At 38.9% G+C, this 26,224-nt stretch overlaps 1 protein-coding gene across 2 annotated transcripts in view; it reads right to left on the bottom strand.

The window, feature by feature from the left end:
- LOC107084154 (sodium/calcium exchanger 1-like) overlaps positions 1–22,485 on the bottom strand; it is a 132,263-nt gene extending 109,778 nt beyond the window's left edge. For both annotated transcript variants that reach the window (XM_015373855.1, XM_015373856.1), the window contains exon 1: positions 22,360–22,485. The gene's annotated coding sequence lies outside the window, so the exon portion shown is untranslated. The remainder of the gene's footprint in view (positions 1–22,359) is intronic.
- Between the last annotated feature and the right edge of the window lie 3,739 nt (positions 22,486–26,224).

Raw genomic sequence — 26,224 nt, 5'->3', positions numbered from 1 at the left:
GCTCTATTACCTTACTGCAGAAAATTTGGAAAACAGCACAGATTTATAGTAACCAATATGGCCCCCAAGACATTTTAGGACCCCAGACCTAACCCAAATTTAGCCTCCAGGCTTTCTCGTTTTCAAACAGCCATAACAGCAAAAGAATAAAGTCGCCAAAATAAGAAAAGACTAGGGTTCTTATTTATAAAAAAATGCAGTAAAACCAAATTACAAGTGTTCGCCAAGCAACTGAAAATGGAGTAGGCCAAAAAAAAACTGGTTTATAAAACCACATCCATGGCCAAAACCAAGCAATTGTGCTTCAAAGATTGCATCCAAGGCTCCACCTCACATTACACCCTCTTCACGCCCCTATTACACTATAAATGGTGAATGCAAAGCATGGCATGAATTTGATTGAACTTCATGAGTCAGCTGATCAATGGTATTCAATGGTTACCATTGGCAACCACAGCCAACAGAGAGGAAAAATCAACGTTTAACAGAGGTGTTTGTGTGTGATGTGGAAAGTCAGAAACGTGTTAAGAGGTCCCCGTAAATGAAAAAATAAGTATTGTTAATGACACCTTCATTCAGGAACAAATTTAAGGTTGTCGATGCAAAGGATTAATGGGTGCATTCATGCATTTGACTCAATAATACAGTAAAAATTAGATTTAGATAAACAATCTAAACTTTTCTGTTCATTTGCATCACATTAGCCACTCAGGAACTGAATCTGGGAGTGATGTAGGATGAAAGAACACAGTGGACACAAAATACACAAGATACCGTTATCCAGTCTCAGCTCCTGGAGCAGGTGGTGGTAATGGCCAAAGTGGGCAACTCAGGAAGGCCAGCATTTTTACATTGCATACCGCATTGTGACTCAGTAAAGTCTAGATCCACTATGGTGAGTTAAGCAGATTCCTGTTTGATGATGCAGTAAAGGAAGATGGGTGGGATTTCACGTTGTTTTCTGTATGAATTGTTTGCGAGAGAGAGAGAGAGGGTAGTTATCAAGCAAGTGACTTATTTTTTCACCATGTTTACAGAAGCCATAGGCTAGCCTACAGCAACATCAAAACCAAGATAAGGACCAAACCATCAGAGATTTTAAAGTCATTAGGTCTCAGAGTTCAAACGAGCTCCTGAAACAGTTCAAGTCCATCCAAGATGCTTCTGTTTTCTGAGTAAATAGTGAACTAAGAGCTGGTAAATCCTTCTGCAGAACCAGAGGTCAGTGAGACCTAAGTGAGGTAGAGCTCCAAGCACAGCCAAACCCATCTGAAGATCTGAGAATACCCAGATTTCATTATAACAAGCACCCTCACAACCACATCTGCTCAAACTCCCATCTTTTTTCTTACAACACATAAAAGGCCAACAAGGGCTTTGCTCTAATAGCCGCATTTTAAGCTTTACAAATTTTATTAGTACATTTAAAAATTAGATACATGAACCTTGGCAATCTGAGCGGATAGGTATTGAAATGTTTATAAGCCCTGTACTGCGTCTACTTCCTGTTTGAAGGCAACCATTTGACCACTAACAAGCTCTTTGTAAAGGTGTGGCAATACATATGAGGCCTTTATGTGTGTCGGTGTTAGTTATCGCCTTTGATTCATCTAATTTACCCGGGGAAATATACCAAAGCGATAATAGCAGTAGAAAGGAGCAACACAATGAAAAGGAAATGAAGCAAAGACTTTGTAAGAGAAAAAAAATTAAAATGGTAGGGACAAAATGGAAAAAGTGCAGTGCAGAAAATGGCAATAATAGTGAGAGCAATGGTGAGGAGGAAATGAGAGATACCTCGAAGAGCCCTTTAGGCTGTTATGGCCAGAGAGGTGAGATAATGTTCTGCATAAAAGGAGATAAATGAATGATTCCAGAAATGCTTTCCTCTACTTCTGGATCGGTAGCATTAATTAACAAAACGAATGCTGCTAAATGTTAAACACAACCGAGTACTTCAGTCAGTTGGAGGCAAAAAAAAGGAAATATTTAGTTGTTACTTCTACAAACTTAAGGTTAAAGTGAAAATGATGTGACAAAATTGAGAAAATGTTGGTAGTTGGTAGCACTGTTGATTTCCAGCAAAAGGGCCTTTTTTTTACCTGTTTGCATTGGGTATTCCGGCTTATTCAAAAGTTAAAAAGTCATAACAATATTGATTGTCCTTAAAGCTTGTTACATACGGTGCAAGGATAGAGAAATTTGTTGTTGTTCTTGAGGTGGGAAGAACAAGAAACAAGTTTGATTTGCCTTCAAGCCAACCCACCAAACACCAGACATCATTTAGACGTTGGATTTAAAGCTAAATCTGGTTGGTCCGTCATAGTCTTGATTTATTCCAGAAATAGCTGTTGAAAACTGGCCCCTGTTGGTTGGTCTAATTTTGTCCAACTTTAGTCCAATAATAGACGTTGGAAAACCAAGTTTTCTGTGTCTTTTTTCAACGATCTGAAACTTACGGCTTTTCACCTTTCACTTTTTAACCAAATGTAGATGGTTAGACGTAAATCATGTTGTCTTTTCAATGTTTTTTTGGCCAACTTTTGCTCTGTAGAGAAAAACAAGATGGGAAAATCTTAGTTTTCCTACTTAACAGCACCCATCCAGATTCCAATCATTCTTAACTTTTCTCAAACACTGGGGGGGGAAAAGCTTCTGCCCAGATGTTGTGTCAAGAATAAGCAGTGAAAACCCCTAGGATGGGGCTGTGAGGATACAATGACAGCAGTTTGTTCTTGCAGCTATGAGAACAAGAACAAACCTCTTGCTTCTCATTAAGTATGTAACAAGTATGTAACAACAAACAACAATCTATATGGCATTGTGATGACCTGCTGACCTTTCAAGGGTGTACCCTGCCCCTCGCTCAGTGAATTCTGGGGCAGTAAATCCTAACCAGCACTCTGTAAGTACTAATGGGTATAAACAATGGATGGATGTAACCGTTAAAGCAAACCAACAATGGTGCAAAGAACTGAGGAAGCCATACTTTGCTTAAATGAAAATGTAGCTTTACACTTAGAAAATGATTTTATGAAGAAAGTTGCCTTCCAATTTAAGTCCGTTGTTTAGTTGCTGTGACCCAGATGATTGATAATTTACACAGCCAATAAATAAAGTCTTGCTCTTTTAGCAAACAAACAACTGTGGACACATACTGAAATGGATGCATCTACATACAATGTATACTCTGCAGCAACCACAGTCCTTGAGTGCCACGGTCCTGCAGCTTTTGCATGCATCAATTCTTCAACAAACCTGAAACAAATTAATGTTGAATGACCAAACCTCTGCTAAACTTACCTACATGCCAAGGAGATAACTTCTTTCCCCCCGGTGTGTTAGAGCACCAATGCATGCAAAAGCTGCAGGACAGTGGCACTAGAAGACCGACATTGCTTACTGTACTTCTGCTCTACAGGGACTAAGAAATGTCTTATTTTTCCCAGAATAAAAAAAAAAAAAGATATAATATCTATTATTGCCGTCCTTGTTTGGGAGTTTCTATACATTTAGAACATTTATTTGCTGTATGGTACTGTTGGTGAGACATACCCTTAATGTTGTTGACACTACTTAGTTGTAATGAAACAACTTTTTCATGATAACTGGAAGTACGGTAATAATGAATGACAAAATGAAACAAAATATAAACAATTCTGTTTACAAAAAGCCCAGAGACATTTGACAGATGGATCATTTTTAAATCAGGGCAAGTCTCATCTCTACCTTTACAATTTATTCATGTATTTAAATAAAGAACTTCATAATCTACATGGACATTCATATTCAGTTTTTCATTTTCTGTGTGCTGGCAATGCATACAGTGTTACGATACGATGAACCTCATTTCTGATTAAAATGGGATTTGATCTGTAATTACATGCAAAGGTGTTTATCTCCTTTTCTCCCTTGTTCATAATCTCTAGTCGAGAGTCTTTGTGCTCATCATGCATGCATAGTATACAAAAGCAGATTTAATACAACAGCACACAGGTGGTGTGGCTCTTGATGAGCTGCAAACAAAATAAAATCTGTACGATAGGCTCCATGGAGCCCTGTTCTAACAGGCTCCAGCAGTTTGACACTGTGGCTTTAGATAATCCACATAATGTAATGTATGCAATTTCATAATGCACATTACTCATACAAGCTGACAATCAGCACAAATTACTTTTTATCAAAGGCTAAGTGATGGATATGTTTTGCTCACTCTTAAAAAACTCCCGACACACAGACCTTTCTACCCCAAGTCATTTTGCAGATGTTCATACTCAGTATCTGCCAGCAGGCGTTTGTTTGTTTTAACCCCCTGTTGTATGTGGGTGTGTGTGGGGTAGGGGGACTTTGTGTGTGCGTGTGTACGAATGTGATGTTAAGGGGTAGTGGCAGTGCAGCGCTTAGACTTTTCCATCCCTTTATACTGTCGCACACAGGAAAGAAAGAAAAGAGCCTGAGGAAGCTTCCTCCAACTCACACACACTCATCCATGCTTAACATGCATAAATAAATGAACATGCAGACAGAGAGCGACTTTTCAAAATAAGCAAACTCACAGCCTTGCTCACTATTTCTGTACTGTTAGATTGCACTAATTAATCAATTGATTAGTTCCAAATAAAATGGGTTACAAGCTGATTCCTGGCCACTTTGGATTGACACAGAGGGTAAATGGAAAAGATTTGCAGCACAACTTTCGTAGCAGTTTCTGACATTTCTCTTAAGCAGCGATTCTCAACTCGCTCCCTGCTGTCACATACAGGAATGTTAAAAATAGTGTTTATGGGATTAACAGTAGTGGAAGAAAAAAAAAATACATACACATATGTGTGTGTGTGTGTGTGTATATATATATATATATATATATATATATATATATATATATATATATATATATAGCATTTGACCTTTGACCTTTTGCTGAGGAAATGCTCAACCGTTAACCAGGCAGCAAAAGAAAAAGTTCACACATCCCTATTTTACTGTAACCTAAATGAAGAACCTATAACAATGGGTCTCTTTTGTAAAAACACATTTATTCTTCCTGAATACTCACAAACCTGCTTTTTTAAAACATGTTAAAAATTAACAAATCATTGACTAACAAAACTGAACAGACATACATTTCAATACACAAGAACAATCCCTAAGTGGACAGCATTATGTACAAATACCAATATGTCTCAAAGAACATAATTCATTATGGGGTACCTCAAGATCATGAGCTCAGACCTTTTGATTTTTGAAAATTGTTATATATTTACCTTTCTGTCTGTTCTCCCACCCTCACCTGCATCTGGGGAAGGTAGATCAACTTTCGGAAAAGTTTGGATTTAGCAGATACTCACTACCACATGCATGTTTTGGTGAGAGAATTAACAAACCTACATCTTAGGGCAATAAAATGATCTTGCTTCAATACCTACAGACAGCATTTAATTAGTAGTGTGATGAGGCTGCAGAGTTTGTTTATGATAAATTCAGCTTTAGCCAGAGAAAGTCAGCAAAACAATAAAAACATTTGTATGAAGAATTTTTTGCCAGAGATTTTTTCTATAGAAAGGACAAAACTTGATACAATAATTGTTACTGCGCAGAAATAAACTACACTACATTAGGAAAGACGTGGCCTTCTATTGGATGCATATACTTCATTAAAAATATAAACATCCCTGCAAGGAAAAATCACTGCTGATAATAATAATGCCAACAAGTGGAAAGCTGCTCTTTGAGTCTGAGCTTCGCCAACAGCCAGATAGTTTAATTTCAGAGCAGACGGATAACACAACTGATTTGTTTGTGTTCAGGAAATGGGAGTGACTGAGCTGTGGTAAGTATAATGAAGTTTAATGGAAATCTCTTTCATTAATTCAAAGCTTTGCCGCATCATAAAAACACCTCACCCTACCTTTTATTTTTAATTCACTGCCTCTTTATAATGCGGCTTCAAAAGAGGCTGTTGTTTTCTATGAGAACCAGCTTTTACATTATATCCTCCCTGACATTTTTGTAGGTTTGAATAAAGTCCCATCTAGTCTGAGGCTCTTGGATCTAATTCAGAACATTAGAGGAGAGTGTGGAAGCTGATGAGAAGTCACAGTCGAAACAATATAGAGTGGAGTTTGGGCATCCACTTTTTGTCAACCATAGGGTAAGTTTTATGATGTGACAATTTTGAAAACAAATTCTTTGTCTAATTAAAATAATGTGTTTCTTATATTCAGCTCTTGTGCTCTTTCCTAAAAAAGGGATTTTAGTAACCCACAGACTTTAATTAGTTCATGAATCAGCTGTTGCTTACTAGCTGCCATTATAAAAGCCATAGTACCTTAAGAGAACCCATGTATGCACAGCGAAAACATGCAGATTCAATGCAGAACAAGCAGACCCCATGTAGAACGTGCAGATTCCATGCAGAAAGCCCCTAAGCTGTAATCAAACCACATAGGTTTTTGTTACAAAGCAACCGCACTGCTTCACCGTGTAGCCTACATCGAAACAAAAAGAAAAGGGACAAACTGATTTAATTAGAGCTCTAAAAGACATGACCTTATTAAGCACAATATGTGTGGAATATTTTTTTGTCTAACTGATCTGTGCCATTTAACGTTGTGAACGTTATAAGATTAAGATAGCCTCTTATCTATACAAGCTAATCGATGCAGTGTAACAACCAACAATGTAACATTTTAGTCATTTTAAACTAAATAAACAATTTGCTGAGGGTTTAATTCATTTATTGGGGTGGCTTTAAAATACTTCTGCCCAAGTGCACTGTGTACTGTATATAACATATTAGTCCTATGGTCACTTTTCTCCTCCATATTTAGGTGAGCTACCTACCAAATATACTTCCCTATTATTAGGATACTTCCCCATATATGAAATTGTGGATTGACATAAGACAATTCTCACAATGGATCTTGAAACCATATTTAGGGAAAGGAGTAGTGCATAGTACCTATTCTTTATAAATACACGCAGACTTTTCCAAACTCTAGTTCTATATTTTAATCAGGAAAATGCAGCAAATTTGTTTTTATCTTTAGAAGTAATGCAGTCCTATCCATGTTATTCTATTGTTTTGCCTGAATATATTAACATTTTTCAATAATGTAACCGTTTATGTTGTCATAATGTTTTAGGTTTACATAACTATTATGTCATTGTGATTATGTGATCTGTTTTGTTACACATGTACATACGTCAAGTAGTTTGTTGCAAAAATGTGTTTTGACACAGCTTCACAATAATGGGATGTTCTGCCCTGGAAGCCAAACAATGATCATTTCTGTTTATTACTACGGAAGGAAAGTAATAGCAAAATAGCTAAATGTGAGTATTGTTTTTTTTTATTTTTTTTAGCAAAGTTAAATGTTAGGGATTTCTCTGGTGTTCTCTTGGTTCTCCCTCCATTATGTGAATTGCAACAGCAACAGACTGCAGAGGGAGGTGATGGTGAATATAAACAATAATTTACAAAAAACGGAAAATAATATTTTAAAACATCCCACAGTATCCAATAAATGCTATGATACATAAAACAGGATGTCTTAACCCTGTTTATTTCAGGTATTTTTTGTCAATTTCCTGTGAAAACCACATGTCAGAAAAAAATATAGAGGTCACAACCTTTCTATTCTTCTACTGTTTGTGCCAAAATATCTAAAGGTTCAAAAATGAAATAAAATGAAAAATCTAACAACCTCTTTTTTTTTGTTGTACATTGAACAGGCATATTGCACCATATCAATTTCTTCTCTGCCTTTTACAAAGTTATGATGTAAATTTCATAAATAAAAACAGTTACATTTCACCTTAGCTCCTCTGGCTGTTAAACATCCAGGAGTTAAATAGGCCCCTCACGTAGTTGTCCTCCAAAAGTGCCTGAGCAGCTAGGCGATTGGGTAATGGTACGCAGAAAGAGTAGTTCTCTACTAGGGGTGTAAATAATAATCGCCGACGATCCGCTGCAGTCTCGTTCTGCTGGGGGTTTCTTCCTAGTAAAAGGGAGTTTTTCCTCTCCACTGTCGCTACAAGCATGCATAGCGTAAGGGATTACCTTAAGTAAATGAGCCGGTGCAACTAACTGTTTTTTTTTTTTATTTAAAACAATTTCACTGTATGATCTGGTTGAATTGTAAAGTGCCTTCAGATGACATGTGTTGTGTGTTGGCTCTATATAAATAGACTGAATTGATTTGAATTGAATCTGCTGGTGCTTTTCTTAACAAAAAAACCATAGAAAAATAAAGCTTAACGTTGGTGTGATTCAAGTGGATTTTTTATTTTGTTCCACAGAACATTTGGGTCAGAAACTTTGGGTCTTGGAAAGTACCCAATTTTGAAAATAAAAAATTGTAGTAATTCTGTTTTAAACTTTTGGAATAATTTACCAAAAATGTGTTGCACATTGTCTACATGTTACCAAGTAGCCTACATGTGTCTGATGGTGTATTCTTTATCTTGCATTTGCTTATTATCTTCATTGAATTTTTTAATGCATTCAAAAAGGAAAATAAAAATCACATCTCATACATAAATCATAGCACTTTCAACATACAACCCCAACAGACAGTAACATACTATCCACCAACTCAAACTCTATGCAGACCTTTAAAAGGTTTTTTGCATGTCATCTAACCCCTATTACTTTAGATCTAACAAGCATTCATGCATAGATAATGCCTGGATTTATTTGTCGACATGTCTCTGTATCAGATTATGTAAATCAGGCTCTGGTTTATGTTCCTGTAACAAATTACACACTAAGGAATGGGGGAAAAAAAACAACAACATAGGGGGCAAGGAAAGGACAGAAACATAGACCTGTACAAGATTAGGAATAGAGCAAAAGGTGAGGGAGTGGGTTAAAAGAGCATATGGGAGAGATGGTGAAAACTGGACAAAACAGTGACAGGCAAGAGATGAGAGCAGAGAGAAGCAAGGTAGTAAACAACCCCAGAGTGGACAGGCGAGGAGACAGAGCCGAGTAATAGACCGACCTGGAAAACAAAACTGATAGACCGAGGATGACAGTGACATGGAGGAAGAAATATAAATATGAAGGGATGAGATGGTACCAAGCAAAGGTAGCCCAGATGAGAACAAAGTTACAACGGAACAAGAAGGAGAATAAAGTAGTCTAATTTCATAATCATAAACCCAAAAGAGACACTGTATACCCCATGTTTCTCTTTAAGTGCCATGCCGGAGCTCAACACATTAAATTTTAAAGGTTACAAGGTTGGATTATTGCTTTCTGGGAATAGGTCTGCTATTCCATGGATAAAAAGGAGCACTTATCAATATTCTGATTTAAGCATCAGATTAAATAACTGCTAGAGATGGGTATATAGGAGCCAAAAGCAGAGATTAAAGGTCAAACAGAGATAAAACAGAGGATTTGGCTTAATTTCACAGAGTAATATTTTGCTTAGATGGTAACTGAAATATGTTTTCTAGGAGTTTGCAATATCATAAAACTGAAGCATTTTCAAAGTCTAGATAAATAGGACACAGTATGGAAAAACATTTGTATTTTACACCTGCTTATCTATCCATCCATTTAACCATCCATCCTTTTGCAGGTAAACCAAGAGAATTGTGTAAAGATGCCGCTGAGGGATAGTTTTTCTTCTTTAACTGTCTTATCTCCTGTTAGTAGATCAAAGCTTCTAGCAACCACCCAGCCAAACTCTCTATTACATAATTCATGTAAAACATTCCAGCTGAACTGAATTTGTGTTCTCCTTTTTACTTATTGTGAGAAGAATAAAATAAGTTATAAATTATTTCTGAAAAAAGGAAAAAGTTTTTATTATCCTTTTAACCCTATGCAGGCAATACCTTTCCAACTCCTCTGTGCTTTTAGATTTAATCACATAATACATTTCCAAGCTTTCGCATCAGTTTAATGAATCCAGCCCTTCTAAAGTAGTGAGTTTTAGTTTAAAGTTTTTAGATTACTAGATAGCTGCACGCAACAAAGAACATGTCTAAAATCAGAATAGAATAGAAAATAGAATAGAAAATACTTTTATTGTCCCACATTGGGAAAAATTCTGGTCTTTATAGCAGCAAAAAGATTATAGAAAAATGGTCACGCAAATATGGACCTTAGAAAAATATATAAGAATAACATCATAGTGAAGAGTTAAAAGATAAACAATAAAATACTGTACTGTAAAGTGTTTTAACCATATAAAACTGTGCACCTGGAGAACAAATAACCATTATACAACTATGGAAATTTTTACAGTAATGAATATTAGAAAATAGCAGCAACATCAGAGATGTTCAAAATGAAAGGAGCATGTTATTTAACTGAAAAAAATAGAAACTGTGCAAAATCAGCATGAATGTAACAACTTATTGAGGTTGTTGGGAACAGTAATGGTTAAAGTCTTCCATCTGCTGGGAGGAAGGATCTGTGTGACGCCCCCTGGTTCATTTAGGGTGCAGCAGTCTGTCACTGAAGGAGCTCTCCAGTTCAGCACCAGCTTCATGCATGGGGTGGGAAGCATTATAGACAACAGGGATGCAAATTATCTTAGAATCCTTTTGTTTCCCACCTCCTGCACTTAGACCAGAGGGCATCCAATCACAGAGCCATCCTCCCTGATCAGCTTATCCAGCCACTTTATCTCAGCTACAGATTAAGGCTGATTTATACTTCAAAACTCGGTCGTCTGAGTAGGTGTCAGGGTAAACACAGAGACGTCCCCGCCCCCTCCTCCGACACTCTGCTGCACCTCTCCCAAATTGTAGGTGACCGCAGACTCTGATTGGTCAAATCTACATCCACTCTACACTATGTGTCTCCTGTTTGGTACCTTACCAACTTTGTTTGTATGACTGCGATTGCGGAAAATTACTCGTGAAGTTGGACCACCTAGAGGAGCGAGGTGCGCAAGAACGCAGGGACCCTTTTTCTACCTGGATCCCGGCTCTTTTTTGCCCTCATGTCCCCCCATTGTCAGACAAACTTGCCCCCACTTCCTCACCGCCTTGGCCGTATCTAGACCCACAGCTAGTTCGTGATTTTCCCCTTTTGCATTGCGCCTTGGAATAAACATAGCGCAGACCACACTTCAATATTGAGCATAAATGAAAAATGTCTGCGTCATACCTGCCACAAGCTCGATGCGACACACTCACTGATGCGGGGGTATAACCAGACCTTAAGCCACTGCTCCAACAGACAGCTCCATAGAAGATGGCTGATGCTACAACAGAGTCATAGAAGGTCTTTAGGAGCACTCCCTGCACTCCAAAAGGCCTCAGTCTCCTCAGCAGTAAGAGTCTGCTCTAACCTTTCTTTTACAGAGCATCAGTGTTGTGAGTTGAGTCCAGTAGCACCAAAGAACCTGTGTAAAATTACACCACCCTTAAATTCCTTTGGTTAGAAAATTTTCTTTCTGCAGAGAACATAAAGTAGCTGAAACACCACAGCTTTCTATATCATCTACTTATATCCCATCTGTCCCTGGAAAAATAACTAGTTTTAGAGCAACAACTAGATCCATTTGACTGACCATCTGCTCCCATGCTGACAAGATAGAATTAAAGGCTGTTTGAAACCCAGCATTCTTCTTTGCCTGAAGATAAAATGATTGAGGAATAATGACATCCGTTCAAGATCAGCACCCTCAAAAAGCGACCGTAGTCTTCTAAGATGAAGGTTTGATAAAGCTAAAGAATTAATTTATTGTAAATCTACAATTTTGATCTCTAATCTACATTATACCCAACTTTGCTTCTGTGCAGCTTCTGAGTGGGTCTCCTTTAAATATATATGCAAGGGTGTGAGAGTGCCCAAATCCAACCTTTAATATGTACGACGAATTAAGGCTTTAGCCCTGAGATAAACATTTTTAAAAACAGGTAACAAATCAACACAGATATAAATTTAAGTTATACTATATAATAAAAAATACAGCAAAAAGAAAGAAATAACAGTTCCTTGTAAAGTGTAATGGATTGGATCTCCAATACCTGATAAGAAATCATGATTTCTGATCCAGTTAATTAGTCAATATCGGAGACGATATCTGATCCAGGTATCAGATTGGTGCATCTGTACAGCCTACTAGTAGAATCACCACATCACAACCTCGTGGCGTGCCATGGTGAAAAAAAAAACATGGTTGTGGAGGTGTTTTTCACTTAAATAGAAGCAATACTAGCCAGAAATTGTTGTACGACCTTAGTGTCACATTTCTCATCAGTGAAGCACTCTGGAAAATGTACATTTAGAGGCAGCTGAAGCAGCTAATCCTCTCTGAGAGAAAAATAATCATTCACTCATGGATGTCCACCACTAATCCTATCCTCACCATCATCTGGTAAAGGTCTGCTGACAGCTACAACTTACAGAAGCGTGGTTATTCTAATGAATCCACATGCATCTGACTCAGTCTGGAAATATATGGAATTCAATTTGTGTATTTTCTGGGTACATAGATTCATGAAAAAGATTTTGTTTCCATTTTTATTTCCTATTCTGCTATAGAAATGATCAATCCATCCGTCCGTCCTTCTATCCATCCAACCAGAGACTTGTTTCTGCATTATCTACCAGACGTCTGTCACCATGTTGAGCAAAACCTGCAGCCAAAACTATAGAAAAACAGAGGTGATAGTAGGAGCATAGGGTGGATGGAGTGAAACAGATGTGCAGACATGATTGGAGGGTTAAACAAAAAGACTTTAAGGGTGGAGACAGAGGAAAAGAAAAATAACAGGGCCCTGAATGGGAGGAGAGGAGTTACAAGAATCAAACCGTAAACCTGTGGCTAAAATTAAAAGCGGCTCATCTGCTTAACAACCCTTTGATTTAGGGTGTTATTCCGTTAAAATATAACAGCCATCAACTCTGCACTTCACATGAAGCCCACTGGAGCGTGTTCAATCCTCAAAGCCACAACCCTTTCCCAGGAGAACTCATAACTGCTAATAAAACAGATTCTGCAGCCACCAATCTCAGAAGGTCACCAAGCGTGGCTTTCCAGAGCTCTCAGTGCTGAATTTAGAAAGAGGAAAGGTTGCAAAGTACTTTGAGTAACTTGGATGATTCATTCATCCTGCTTAATTTCTTGTACATGAAAGTTCAGGTTCTCTAGCAGACATTCAGTAACATTCAGTCTTTTATTAACAACTTGAGTCAGAGGGATGGAACTAAAGGACTAATTAGATTTTAATTTCCCACAAAGTGCGTTTTATGCATTGACGCCATGGCAAATCAGCCTTCCAGTGTTGGTATCAAGGGCTTTTAAAGGTCACTGAAATTTACATCTGAGCAGATTCTCACAGTTGGCTGCAGAATTATTGTTCACTTCCTGCAACTTGCTTCCCGATAACCGTTTCAAAAGAACAGATTACAAATAAAAAATCTGCTATGAGAGTGGTTGAGAAAGAAAACAGCAACAAGGTAGATTTTTTAACAAAAATCCCTTTATGATTTTTTTTTTCCCTTTTTAGCATTGTTTTGTAACTACCAGCATCAAGGCTTCCCTGGAATGTAATTCAAGACAAAAGCAACAATTTCCTACAATAAAAGCGATATCTCCAAGGCAGTGTGCTCTGAAATGATGCATATTTTACAGCGTGCACACCGTCTGCCACACATGCTGCTGTCACTGGCAGTGTGTGCCATCCGCTGCGCTGTGTGAAACTGTGGTGCTCTGCTTCACTATGTTGTTTTCTATTCTTAGCAGTAGAAAGGAGAGCCTTTCTGCATATCAATGACCCCGCTCATCTTTAAACATCATCTGGTGGGATGACAGCAATGACAGCGCCGGAGAGCGTGTCCGCATCTCTGTGAAAATTCATTCATCTGCCTTCACTTGTTCTGCGCTCGCCTGCACAGGTCTGCATCTCTGCACATTTTATTTATCTACTTAGAAATCCTGTTACAGTTTGTGTAAGTTGAGGGCGGTTATTTTAATTGAAAAGCTAAAGACACAAAAGCTATGCACTCCTTCATGTGCATTTGTGTTTATACTTCTGCACGCCTGCGTCGCTCAGAACTTTCTTCTACATCAAATCAGCCAAGATGAAACCCCTCCTGCTGTGTCTCCTCATGTTATCATCATGGCTGAAAATAAGACTTCTACACACCGCAAGGACCACGCCAAACCACCAACTGCTGAAAAAGCTGGGGGAAGTTACTTAAGGGAAGCCTTAAATAATCACTAACATGACGACAGCTAACTGAGAGAGTGGGGCAATGAACAGGAAGGGAGTGATGGATGAAAGCAAATCTGTCATACTAGAGATGTAATATAGCAGGTTTTACAGTTATATTGGCACATTCAAATAAACATATAATGGGTCTATCTTTGTCTAATTGCAGGGGTCATTAATTAGTTAACAAGGTCAGATTAATACAAAATAAAAAAAAAACAAGGAGTCTAACCCAACAACTGAAAGCCTGTGCTACTGCAGCACAATCCAGGACCAGACATAAGTGAACTCTACTGCCTACATTTTTTCCATTCGTTTGAATTAGACAGTGTTGCTTAATACCATAGAAAGCTTAATGGAAGATCCCATGAATACCAATTTTATTGGTACAGAATTGTAGGTTTATGTTTGTTTAAAGCTTTTAAAGCCACAGTGAACACTAGTTTTTTTGTCACAGAGAGTCACAGTTTTTGACACACCGTGGCTTACGTTGCCAAATATGTTTAAGACAGTGACTGGCTAGGATATATGAAGTTAAATTCAGCGGGTACGTCCTCTGAAGGCCAGATTCGTAGGCCGATTACATCATAGCACAGCGCCGAGGCGTCTTCAGATCAGAAGACTCCTCGTTATGCGGCCAACAAATGCAGCCTTCTTGTCTGTTTTGAAGGACGGGTCCGGTGTATCCTACGTAGGCTTGGGTATCCCATGATCCATTGTGAGTCTGAGCAAGCCAGCTGCTCCGTGCTTAGAGGAAATTATGCCAAACAGTTGTGAATATTGGAAGTGCAGTTTATTATGATCCAAATATGTGAATAGTTCTGTCTGTAATGAAAAGTGTTGTTTTCGATGGTTGAGTCAGATATGTGGCGGGTAATGCTTTGTTTATTGAAAGGTTTTTATCTCTCCTTGTGTAACTGAGTTGGCTGATATTTAAGTACAGATTCTAATATCTCTGCAGTTTGGGTAATATAAAGCTAATATTTGCGATGACGGTACTGCTGCTGAAGCTCCTAGAAAATGTTATGAGCACCCACAACAGTAGTGATAGGTTCCGTATCCATTCTTTGCCATGCCAGTGTCAACTGTTAAGGCTGCTAGGTGACAGAGCCTACGGGTGGTGCAGCCAAAGAAGGCTGGACCTGTCTGAATCCATAGTCAAAACTCTTTTGGCCGCCTTATTTTCACGGACCTCAAAGGATCTGGGTCCTTGAAGGATTAAGCCTCTGAAATCAAACACACCCATAGTGTTTCTTTGAGTGATATTCCCCTATTTGACAGCATTACGACAGTAATTCTTACACAATATCCCTTTGAGGGTTTTTGAACACAACAATAAACACACCAGTAAAGCCCTTTGACAACTGACTCTGGACAAGCAAGCTTTCACGGCCATGAAAGGAATGACACCTTAGAATAAAAACATCTACATGCTTGTGGTTGATGCAAGGGAAAATCAAAATAAAATCCCAATATTTGTTGAAAACTGCATTTTTTTTAGCTCTAATCTATACGATAGCCAATTAGTATTTATCAACAGCAGTGCAAGATTTTAATGCCTGAGAATAAGCTGGTGATTTGTCGAGAGCAATGACTAAATAAAACGCTGGACATGGCAATGAGTGCTTGGGGCCACCAATTAGGTTATTCATGAGCTGCTTTGACTTTGAAGATCAAAATGAAGAAGACAATCTGAGGGTCAAATTCTAGAAATCACACTTTAGGCAATTAATTGGATGGATGAAACACTAAGGAGACGCTTAAGGAGCAGCTGGAAAAAAGAGAAGAATTAAGTATTTTTGACCAAGCCAACCTGCCCTGTGAGAGATATTAGGGTGTTCAAAGGTTAGCCTTCTCTTTGTACATGGTTTCAGCGCAGACAGAATAATAATATTGTTCACAAAAATAGATTTCTATTGTATAGACTATTTCTGTAAAAGTACTATTCAAATTGCTTGACATAGAAAAATGAAAAACAGGAAAAAAGTACATTGCAGTACGTAATTGGTCGGTTAAGAAAGCTTAATTACACAACTAGCACATTTTTTTCAGATCAATTGATCTGCTGTTTCTAAAGTTTATAATTGGTATTTTACAAGACTGGAAGCCAATAAAAAATTTATAGAATCACAGCCTTAACCCCATCGAAACATATCCCTAACTTTTAAGTAATATGTATGAAGCTCAAACAATACTGGAACTCCTTCGGACAGGAAGAAAATAACATTAATATTTTCATGGTTGATGGACTATAACTCTAGCCTGACGTAGTCCTACTCAATTCTAGTCAGAATATGAGTCTGATACTGCTCCATAGAGCTGTGATTATGGGGCGTGTTTCGAACGAACCAGGAAAAAAAATGCCTCTGCACTCAATTGGATAGACCTACAACCAATAAGAGCAACGGAGTAAAGCGTATGTTAAGCGACGCATAGTTGTTGTCAACAAAAATCAAAGCGTGCAGTTGCACGCCTAGAATAAGAAGATGAGCCTTGATCGCGTTTCTCTGTTCCTCTTTTAAAATTAATTTGCTGTCGATATCTTCTAGAACAGACCTAATAGCAGAATCTACACACCTCAACTCTCCAGCGGCAGCCATTGTTGTTGTCACCCAAGCGCGCTTTGGTCACGTGTTTGATTACGTTACTTTTGATCATCTGTCCATCATTGTATAAAGCCCGCCCTGACAATTTGATTGGCCCGCCAGATATTGTGCGAGCATACTCGCTCTACTACTGAGCAATGCCAGACCGAACTTCCCGACCTCAAACGTTGTGGGCGGGACTAAGTTCGGAATGGCAACCGGGCTACTATAACTCTATAAATCTGAGACTGCTAATGTTATTTTTGAGCTATTTTTGTTGAAAACTATTATTCACAAGTGGAAAATTGACTAGTTGCAGCCTTTCCTTGAGTAAATATCATAGTAAAACAACACACACAATGGTGACAAAGGGCCAAAACAAACTCTACAGGCCTTTGTTAGATAAATAAAATGAGTTACTATAGCTGAAAATAATCTTCTCTTTAAAAAGACAACAAGAACCTTTCATTTCAATGGAGCATATCAGGTCAACCAGTTAATACCAATCACCAAACACAGTGCTGCTGCAGCATGATGATGAAGAATGCTCTATGCTGATCCTGCAATAACTTTTTGCCGGGCTTAAAGTTAAATTATGAAATATTGTCAAAGCTTTCTTTACACATTTTGCACCTCTCTTCGTTCGGATATCCTCATACTTTTGTAATGAAGCGGAAAATCAATGTGCAGAAAGAAGTCAGACTGACCAAACCTCACAAACCCATTCCCTGTTGTCCTTCTTTCCTGTTTAAGTGTCTGCATTCTAAATTATTGCATTGCAACTTCCTTACATTCTTTTTTTTCTCCCTAGTTGTTTGCTTCTGTTTACTCAGTGTTTCATACTCTGCCCTCTTTTGCATAGTAATTTACAACACAATCACACCTTCACAGCTAGCCATTCCTCCACCCCACTGCTCCAAGCATTAACCCCATACACACAGACACTGTCACACAGGGGAGAGAGGAGGATTAGTGCCAGGTCTATCCTGCCGATTTTAGAAGACACAGCCCTCAGTAACTAGTAACAACTGATTGCTGGTGCCAGGGAAACACATAACCAGATTAGCATGGACCAGAATAGCGAGTCAGGTTGTGGGTTACCACCTTTTACATCAGAGAAGCCAATGTGTTGTTGAAGGACTTAATGGATTAGCTAAGGATGCAGTCGAAAGGCAAAGAGAGTGCAAACAAGCAGGGAAAGGCTGGAGATAGTCTTGTGTTTATTTTTGGCACAATAGCAGAAGTAGACACAGTCTCTTTGGGAGTCGATGCATACACAAAATACACACTCAAGATAATGTAGAGGGAAAACTATTTGACAGAGAGGATAGATATTCAAATTAATATTTTCAGGACAAAAGATATAGATAAACACATGAAGTTATTTCTTTTCAGTAATTCTAAACCGAGTAAGCTTGAAAAACAACAAGGACTATCAATAAAAATGTATTTAATCTCAAAGTGTTCAGGTTTTGCTAAATCCCTGCAGGTATTAAACATTAGCAGTTGTTGTAGGTACAATCCTGCGGATAAGAACAATAGGCTCTGCAGAATTAAAAAGCTAATTCCAGCTGATGAAGGTTATTATTATTCTAAATATGCAAATGTATTTGTAGCTCGCATTTCCCAGGACAGATTGGGTCCCTGAATTATTGAACTGGTGACATATTTTGAGGGGTTAATAATGCATTATTTTTGGAAAGAGTGCCCGACATCTTCTTTAGTATTATAAGCACAGCAAGATTTAAAGGGGTCATAGAATGATTATATAGGGTATTTGGTGCTGGTCCTTAAGGTTTCTGAATTGGGTGTGTAATATTGGTTGGGCTGAAAATGGTATATTTGCTGTTCTATGAGCCCTAATGCAAGCCTGGTTAAAAACCCTATAATGAAACGATAGCTTTTCTTCCTTTTATGGTATGCTCATGAATATATAGATGAGCTGTGCGCTAATTTGTTGGTTTAAAACGAGCAAAGCTGCTGAGCAAAGACGCATCATAGCAACAAGCACTCCATCACTGAAACATCCAAATTGTTGATATGGTAGGGTGACCAGACGTCCTCTTTTTCCTGGATATGTCCTACTTTTCATACCTAAAAAAATTTTCTGGGATTTTAGTCGACTACAGTGCAGCGCGTAGTCAAAACAAACCGGGCACCCGAACCGAGCCGTCAGCTCCTGGGCTGGTCCGGGATCCCTGGCAGAAGGGGCAGAGAGCCAGCAGGGGACACAGTGACCGAACCCGACCCTGTGGTGGTAGCTTGGACACAGGCTGCCCTGTGCTTCCCCCCGCCTGCCTTACCGCCCCCCAGCCTACCTCCCAACAGTCGACACTTCAAACCACCCCCCCGGAGCGTGACAAAAGTACAGGCCAGAACCAAATAAGGCAACATCCCCGAGTTGATGTCAACTGTGTTCGGGTTCACCTGTTTTATGGTGGAAGTTTGGAATTGTGAGATTTGCAGAGAAAGGTGTTGTCGATGGGGTTTGAACTTCTCTGAACATCCATTTCACCCACTGAACTATCGTTATTCATCTATGACAATGGAAACTCGTTTTTGCATTCTATGACCCCTTTAATGTGCTTCTATCCTTACATTTGTTTTTGTTTTTTAAATGGCAGATGTTTAATATTGCTTTCTGCCATCACTGTGACATAATCTGGATCCACTGTCAGGAGTATGTTTTCACCTGCTGGTTAGAGTATGTATATGTATATATATATATATAGAGAGAGAGAGAGACAGAGTGTCTCTCTCAGCGATAGATATCTATAGATAGAGCAAATCATTTTAAAGGAGTCAACAAGAGAAGCGGCTTGCTGTTAATAAAATAGACTGATAAGTTCAACAAAATCTAATTGTAAACAAGTACAGATGTTTAATAACTTAAAACATGCCATCTACTTGAAGAATTTTGTTTATTTCAGAAATACAAGTATATAATAAAGACAGTATATGTCCATAGAACATAAATTAAAACAGTCTGAAAAATGGTGTATTGGCAGAAGCAAGAAGCTTATAATGCCCACCCTCCAAAGCCAATTTAGACGCCCGCTTTGGATGATACGGGAAACACTCAGATGGTTTTAAGCCTTTTTAACAAATCATCTAACAATTTGATTTTATCATTTTTACTCTGAGAACTAATTTCTTTCAAAAGCCTTCTAATAAGTAGAATGAAGTTTCGCCTGAGCCCAGCTGGGCAGGGAGGCAAGGGAGAAAGTTATGGAGAGGTTTAGAGCAGAGTTAGGTTATGAAAAACATATTCCAGTTTTTAACAGGGCTCTGTTTAATCCCTCATTTGAGAAAGATTAAGGCACAACTAAACCTACGAAGAGATGTCTGTTAAAATAAACTGACCACATAAGAGAGGAGAGCATTAACCAGGAAAGCAACCAAAAAGCAACAGAGATCGAAAGCTCAAGGTATAGCCAGTTATTAGGAAAACTACTACCTATGCACTCCACAAATCAGGTATTTATAGAAGAGATGCAAGCAGTTGTTGAAAGGCGACAATGGGAGTTGTCTGTTTAAAGTTTGCTAAAGAAATACAGGAGAGTTTTAAGCTGAATAGTGTAGTCTACATGCAAAATATCAAACTAAAGGGCTGGTTATACTCCCGTAGCAGTGTAACAAGTAAGCTTGTTGCAGATATTTTTGATTTATGCCACGAACTATCACGAACTAGCTGTGGGTCTAAATATGGCCAAGGCGGCGAGGAAGTGGAAAAACGCATGGGGTAAGTTTGTGCGACAACGGAGGGACATGAGGGCTAAAAAGAGTGGAAAAAGGGTCCCAGCGTACTTGCGCACCTCACTCTTCTAGCTGGTCCATCTTCATGAGTCGTTTTCCACAATGGCAGTCATATAAACAAAGCAATCGATATGGTACCAAACAGGAAATATGTATAGTGTAGAGCACATGTAGATTTGAGCAATCAGATACCTTCTATCTGTGGTCACCTATTTAGGAGAGGCGCACCAGAGTGTCTGCAGAAGGGGTGTGGGCATATCTGCATTCACTGCGACAGACACGCAGAAGACCTGGTTTCTGAGCATAAATCAGCCTTAACTGCAAATCCTGCTAAAAGCAGTATCAATACAATGAAATATGGTGGTGGCATCATCATACTGTGCAGTGTATTCTCATTATCAGTTCGTATGAAATCGTACGAAAAATGATGCACAGTAATTTCGTACGTTTTTGACGTTTTTTTCGTCGTATTTCGTCGTATTTTTACGTCTTGCCTCGAGACAAGATATCCTTGCGCATGCGCATCTTACGCACTATTCAATAACATCGAATTTACAATAAACCCTAACCCTAAGATACAAAACATTAAGCAACCTAGTTAGAGACATCAAGAAGTAATTATTGCACTGTTTTTCCCAGTTTTACGTCCGTCCGCAGATCTGTTTTTTTTCGTCTGTCTGGCTGCGCATGCGCACTGATCTGTTTTTTCAAGGAAAAATGTTGAAAACGTACGAAATACTGTGCATAACTTTTCGTACAATTTCATATGAACTGATAATGAGAATATGTTGTACTGTGGGGATGCTTTACATGATCATGTAGAGGCTTTGCATGAGTTTTTGGTAAGAAGGATCAATTTGAATATAGAGCTATCCTCAAGGAAATCTGTGAGAAGCTGAAAAAGAAGAAGAAGCTGAAAGAGGAAGAGGTTGACCTTCCAGCGGGAGGCCCTTAAACATACAATCATAGCACGTTAGAGTGGCCTGTTCAAAAATCAGATCCAAATCTGATCAAGAATCTGCTGAAAAACTTGAAAACCACTGATCCAAAAAAAACCAAATCCCTGAGCTGTTTTAAATGCAAAGCTGATCAAACAAAGCTCAATGTCTGTAGATGCAAAACTGGTACAGATGTATCCCAACAAGACATGCATCTAAAGTTGGATCTACAAAGCATTGACACTGGGGTTTGAATACAACTGAAAATAATGTACATTTTTAATAAAAAAAATAATGAGAAAATGTATTATTTACATTTTACGAATACGTACGTATTCATTTATGTTAGTAAGTAACATACAATGCCAATAAAACGCATTAGAGAGCCTGGTTTTGACGTCACATATCATATATCGCACTAATTAAGCAACCATCACAGACGGTGGCAACATAACCGCCTGCTCGCTACCAGAACTCAGGGTCCACCTTCAGTAAGAGCCTTCAGTAAGATCAGGGCTCCTGACCCCAGGCCCCTCATCCAGAAGAAGAGCCTCTGATTCAGCGCTCCATTGAGGCTCCCTCCGAAGGTGATGGATCAGAAGGAAAATCGCCTTACGCACGATTGCGTTGTCTCCAACAACAACGCGCACCGGTCTGCTGCTTAATTGGAGCGATAATGAAGGCATCCCCCTCAACCCCCCATCCCTAACCAACCAGGGCTTTGCGGTGCCGCATGCACACCTGAGGGGAAACACGCAGGGCATGTTGGTCAGTTCCCTCTTTTCGTGCGCCCTTCTTCCTTGTTTACGCATCAACGTACAGCGTTTTTTTTTGACACCCTGATGACCGGAGCGAGAAAACAAGAGAAACGTGCGTTGTTTGTGTCTGCTCACCGTTTGTGTGCGGTCGAATAAGCCCAGGTCATTGATTTACCGGGTGGTTCCTCTCCTGGTGTTCATCCTCTCCTTCATTCAGCAGCTAAATAAACAGCTCTCCTCCTCTGAAGCCTCGGCGCGGCTCTAATGCTCCCTCCCCTCTCTCCCTTTCTCTCTCTCCCCCTTTCTTCCATCTACTCCCAGAAAAGCAGCATATCTCCTCTTTATCTATTATAGTAAAAAAAAAGCGACTGATGTTGAAAGGGCTAATGTCAGCAGAGAAATGGCTATTTAGTGGATTTTCTGTGTGCATTTAAAGCCATAGAATGAAAGTGAAAGCAACTGTTAAACAGCAAGGAGACAATGTGTGAATCTTAAATGCACTTGAAGGCAGAACTTCCAGGTGTTTATCCATGTAAGTTAAGAAAGCACGTTTACCTTAGTGGGTTTCAGCCTTTAAATAATTTCTTAATTATTGCTTTTTTTTTTCTAGTTTACATGAAATAATGCATAAAGACACACAAGTTTGAATTTCTACTATATAAATTCTATCAGCTGTGCTGCTGCCATCAACATCTTTATTTATAGATGTTGGAGATGGCCTGTTTTTCCAGTGTAGTCCTGTTTCTCTGATTGTGACTGGCTGGATGTGCTCTCGTCATCCACTGACATGGGAGGTGGCTCGGGGCTTGTCTGCCTGGCTGTGCGTTCCCTGGACGGGGCGCCTTTTACAGCTGCTTTTTGTATCTCTGCTTCTGTCTCCTACACTGAGCCTGGTTCTCCTGCAGGTTTCTTCCATTTAAAAGGGATTTTTTTCTCTCCACTGTCGCTACAAGCATGCTTAGTGTGAGGGATTGCATCCGAGTCAATGAGTCGATGCAATCAACTGGTTTTCCTTAGAAAGAGAACTTGAATCAATTTGACTGTATGATCTGGTGAACTTTAAAGTGCCTCAAGATGACATGTATTGTGAATTGGCGCTAAAAAAATAAACTGAATTGAATTGAAATTATATATTAAGACTTTACATTGACTTCTATTCATCTTATTAACTAAATTTATGTCTAACCCTGATATTTACCTTAGCCCTGACCTAATTTTCAGTATATTTCTAACCCTTAACCTTACTGTAATTTAATTTACACCATACCTCTAAACTGATTCTCTAAGGTAAAACAATTCAAGTAAAGGTAAACTTATTGTTTAATATCTGTTTGAAGATTTAAATTATTCCTACTTGTTATTGCTTAAAGGTAATTAGAAAATAAACTACTCTAAGTTTAGGGCTGCTACTCGCCTTGTGATGGACTTATGTCATAGAAATTAAATTTACATTAACAGCTGAAATATATATTTTTTAAAATATATAACAGGAAAAAAATTTTCAGTGCCACTAGTAAAGAATCAGTCTAACCTCAGCTTTACAAAAAATATACAAACAGTCCTCTGTGTGACTAAACAAAGATAAAGCCACATTGGGAAAGCTGGCTGGAACATATTAGATTCACCCCTGCTTATTTTACATGATTTAAGAATTTAGGTATTATTATTGCTGAAAAACAAACACATTTAACTAACTAACCTGGACGATCACTTTAAAAGCAGAGTTAACCTAACCAGGGGGAAGAACTTAAGGAACCAATTGTGGTTGTGCAACTGGATGCTAATGTTTTTCAATTAGATTATTTACAAGTGTAAAACATTTAAGACAAGCCCTCTTGCTGTTTATATGCAAGCTAGCATTAGCACTGCAGCACAGGTGTAGAAATGTAGAAAAGTAGCCACGCATATCAAACCAATTTTTCTCTTTTTTGTAGATTGTTTTTAAGGTGGCAGAAAACTGACAGGGTTTATCTAAATGAATCGCATTGTACCAGCAGGAAAATGGATGGGCACAACTTAGGTATTTACCTAATGAATCACTAAATACAGACCAGATTTTCATGAAGCCTTTGCTGATGAATATACACACAGCATAAGATCTATGCTGTCCTAATTAATTATTTATGTTTCAGCATAAACTCCACAATAAATAGGTTGAGGATCTTTTCTTTATAGACACACAACTTTCCCTTCTCTTCCCTAATACACAAATGGTTCTAAATTTTCTTATATGGGGCTGCGTGGTGACACACTGGGTAGCACATAACCTTCTTGCAGCAAGAATGTTGTGGGTTCGATTCCTGGCCTCTGTCCTTCTGCATGGAGTTTGCATGTTCTCCCTGTGCATGCATGGGTTTTCTCCTGGTACTCTGGCTTCCTCCCACAGTCCAAAAATATGACTGTTAGATTAATTCTCTAAATTGTCCTTAGGTGTGAGTGCATTTGTGCATGCTTGGGTGTCTTTGTGTGTCTCTTTGCCACCCTGCGACAGACTGGCCACCTGTTCATGATGTACCCCCCGCTTAATGCCCATAGACTGCTGGAGATAGGCACCGGCCCCACCGCGACGCTGACAAGACTAAGAGAAGATGGATGGACAGATAATCTTATATGTTATCATATTGATGTAAACAATTAATTACATATCTGTCATTTTATGACGGTTATACTAACAGTTAAATATCTAATTAGTTTTAACAATTTACTTAAGAGTATCGCTACTTGCACTCTTCAGAACTGCTTGTTCTGAAGTTGTTGGATTTTGTCCACATGGGAACAACACATCACCTGGTGGGCGTGGCCATGGTACTTGCCAATGATTGGCTAGGGAATTGGATATTGTCAGCACTGGCCACCGCTTAGTTCCGCCCATTCTTTCAAGCTTGTGGGCGACATTGGTGTCGGATGTAGGAGTTTGCCCTGAAATCGAAGGATTGACGGTTCAAGCCCCGGCTCCGACTTTCAGTGTCTTGTGTCCTTGGGCAAGACCCTTCACCTGCATTGTGTACTGATGGTGGTCAGAGGGCCCGGTGGCGCCAGTGTACGGCAGCCCCTTTCTGTCACCGAGCCCCAGGGCAGCTGTGGCTACAATGTAGCCTGCCACCATCAGTGTGTGTGAATGACTGAATGTAGTGTAAAGCGCTTTGGTCAAGTCTCCTGACTTGAAAAAGTGCTATATAAGTACAGGCCATTTACCAAGCTCCTTTGGACAGAATATTTTTCAGTAGGATTGAACTTCAAATGTTCTATATATTAATATGTCATTCTGTTGCATAAAAGAGGCTGTACTTTCTTCATGGGGAACACTTTATACCACTGAGATTCATCTAAAAAGTTGCTTTGCAGCTTAAATGTGCCATATGGACATAAAACACACTAAAAGTTGTAAAAGTCTTTGAGTTAATCTCAAGATATAAACCTGCAACCCAGTCTCAGATGGGTGAGTGTATAGATAGGTAAATGACTGAAAGGACTAAAGGACTAAATGCATCGTCTTGGGATTCATCTGATCTTTCGCCGTTATATTTTTTGGTACAAATACATAAAACGCAAAATATGAAAATAGATGTCTTTTTAGTGGATAAGAGCTGTTCTACATCCATCCACTTCTTCAGAAGTCCATTCTCCATTGAACCAGGGTGAGGATCTGAGAAAAGGATCAGGATGAGAGTGGCCGAGGGCCGGACAAGCAGAAGATGAGGGTTGTAAGTGCTGCTATAATGGTGGAAATGGGGCAAGGGGTGAAAGCGAAGACGGCTGGAATCTGTGTGAGTAATGAGCAATTGGATAGGCGCAGTTTTACATTATTTTTCGCTACAGTTCATCAGAGCTCTGTTTCAGCATGAAGAGGCCATTTACACTGAAGGCTAATTCACACCCCAAGGGAACATCGCATAGTCCACACTCTCAAACATACAAACAGCTCCAGTGCTGACTCTTTATACATGTTGAGAGAGAGCAGCTCTACACACACACATCCATGTTTCATGCTTTCCTGCTA

Source organism: Cyprinodon variegatus, unplaced genomic scaffold (genome assembly GCF_000732505.1).
Source record: "Cyprinodon variegatus isolate N-32 unplaced genomic scaffold, C_variegatus-1.0 Scaffold93, whole genome shotgun sequence".
Taxonomy (NCBI): domain Eukaryota; kingdom Metazoa; phylum Chordata; class Actinopteri; order Cyprinodontiformes; family Cyprinodontidae; genus Cyprinodon; species Cyprinodon variegatus.
Note: the sequence above shows the minus strand (reverse complement) of the source record. Positions and strands in the feature narration are given on the sequence as shown.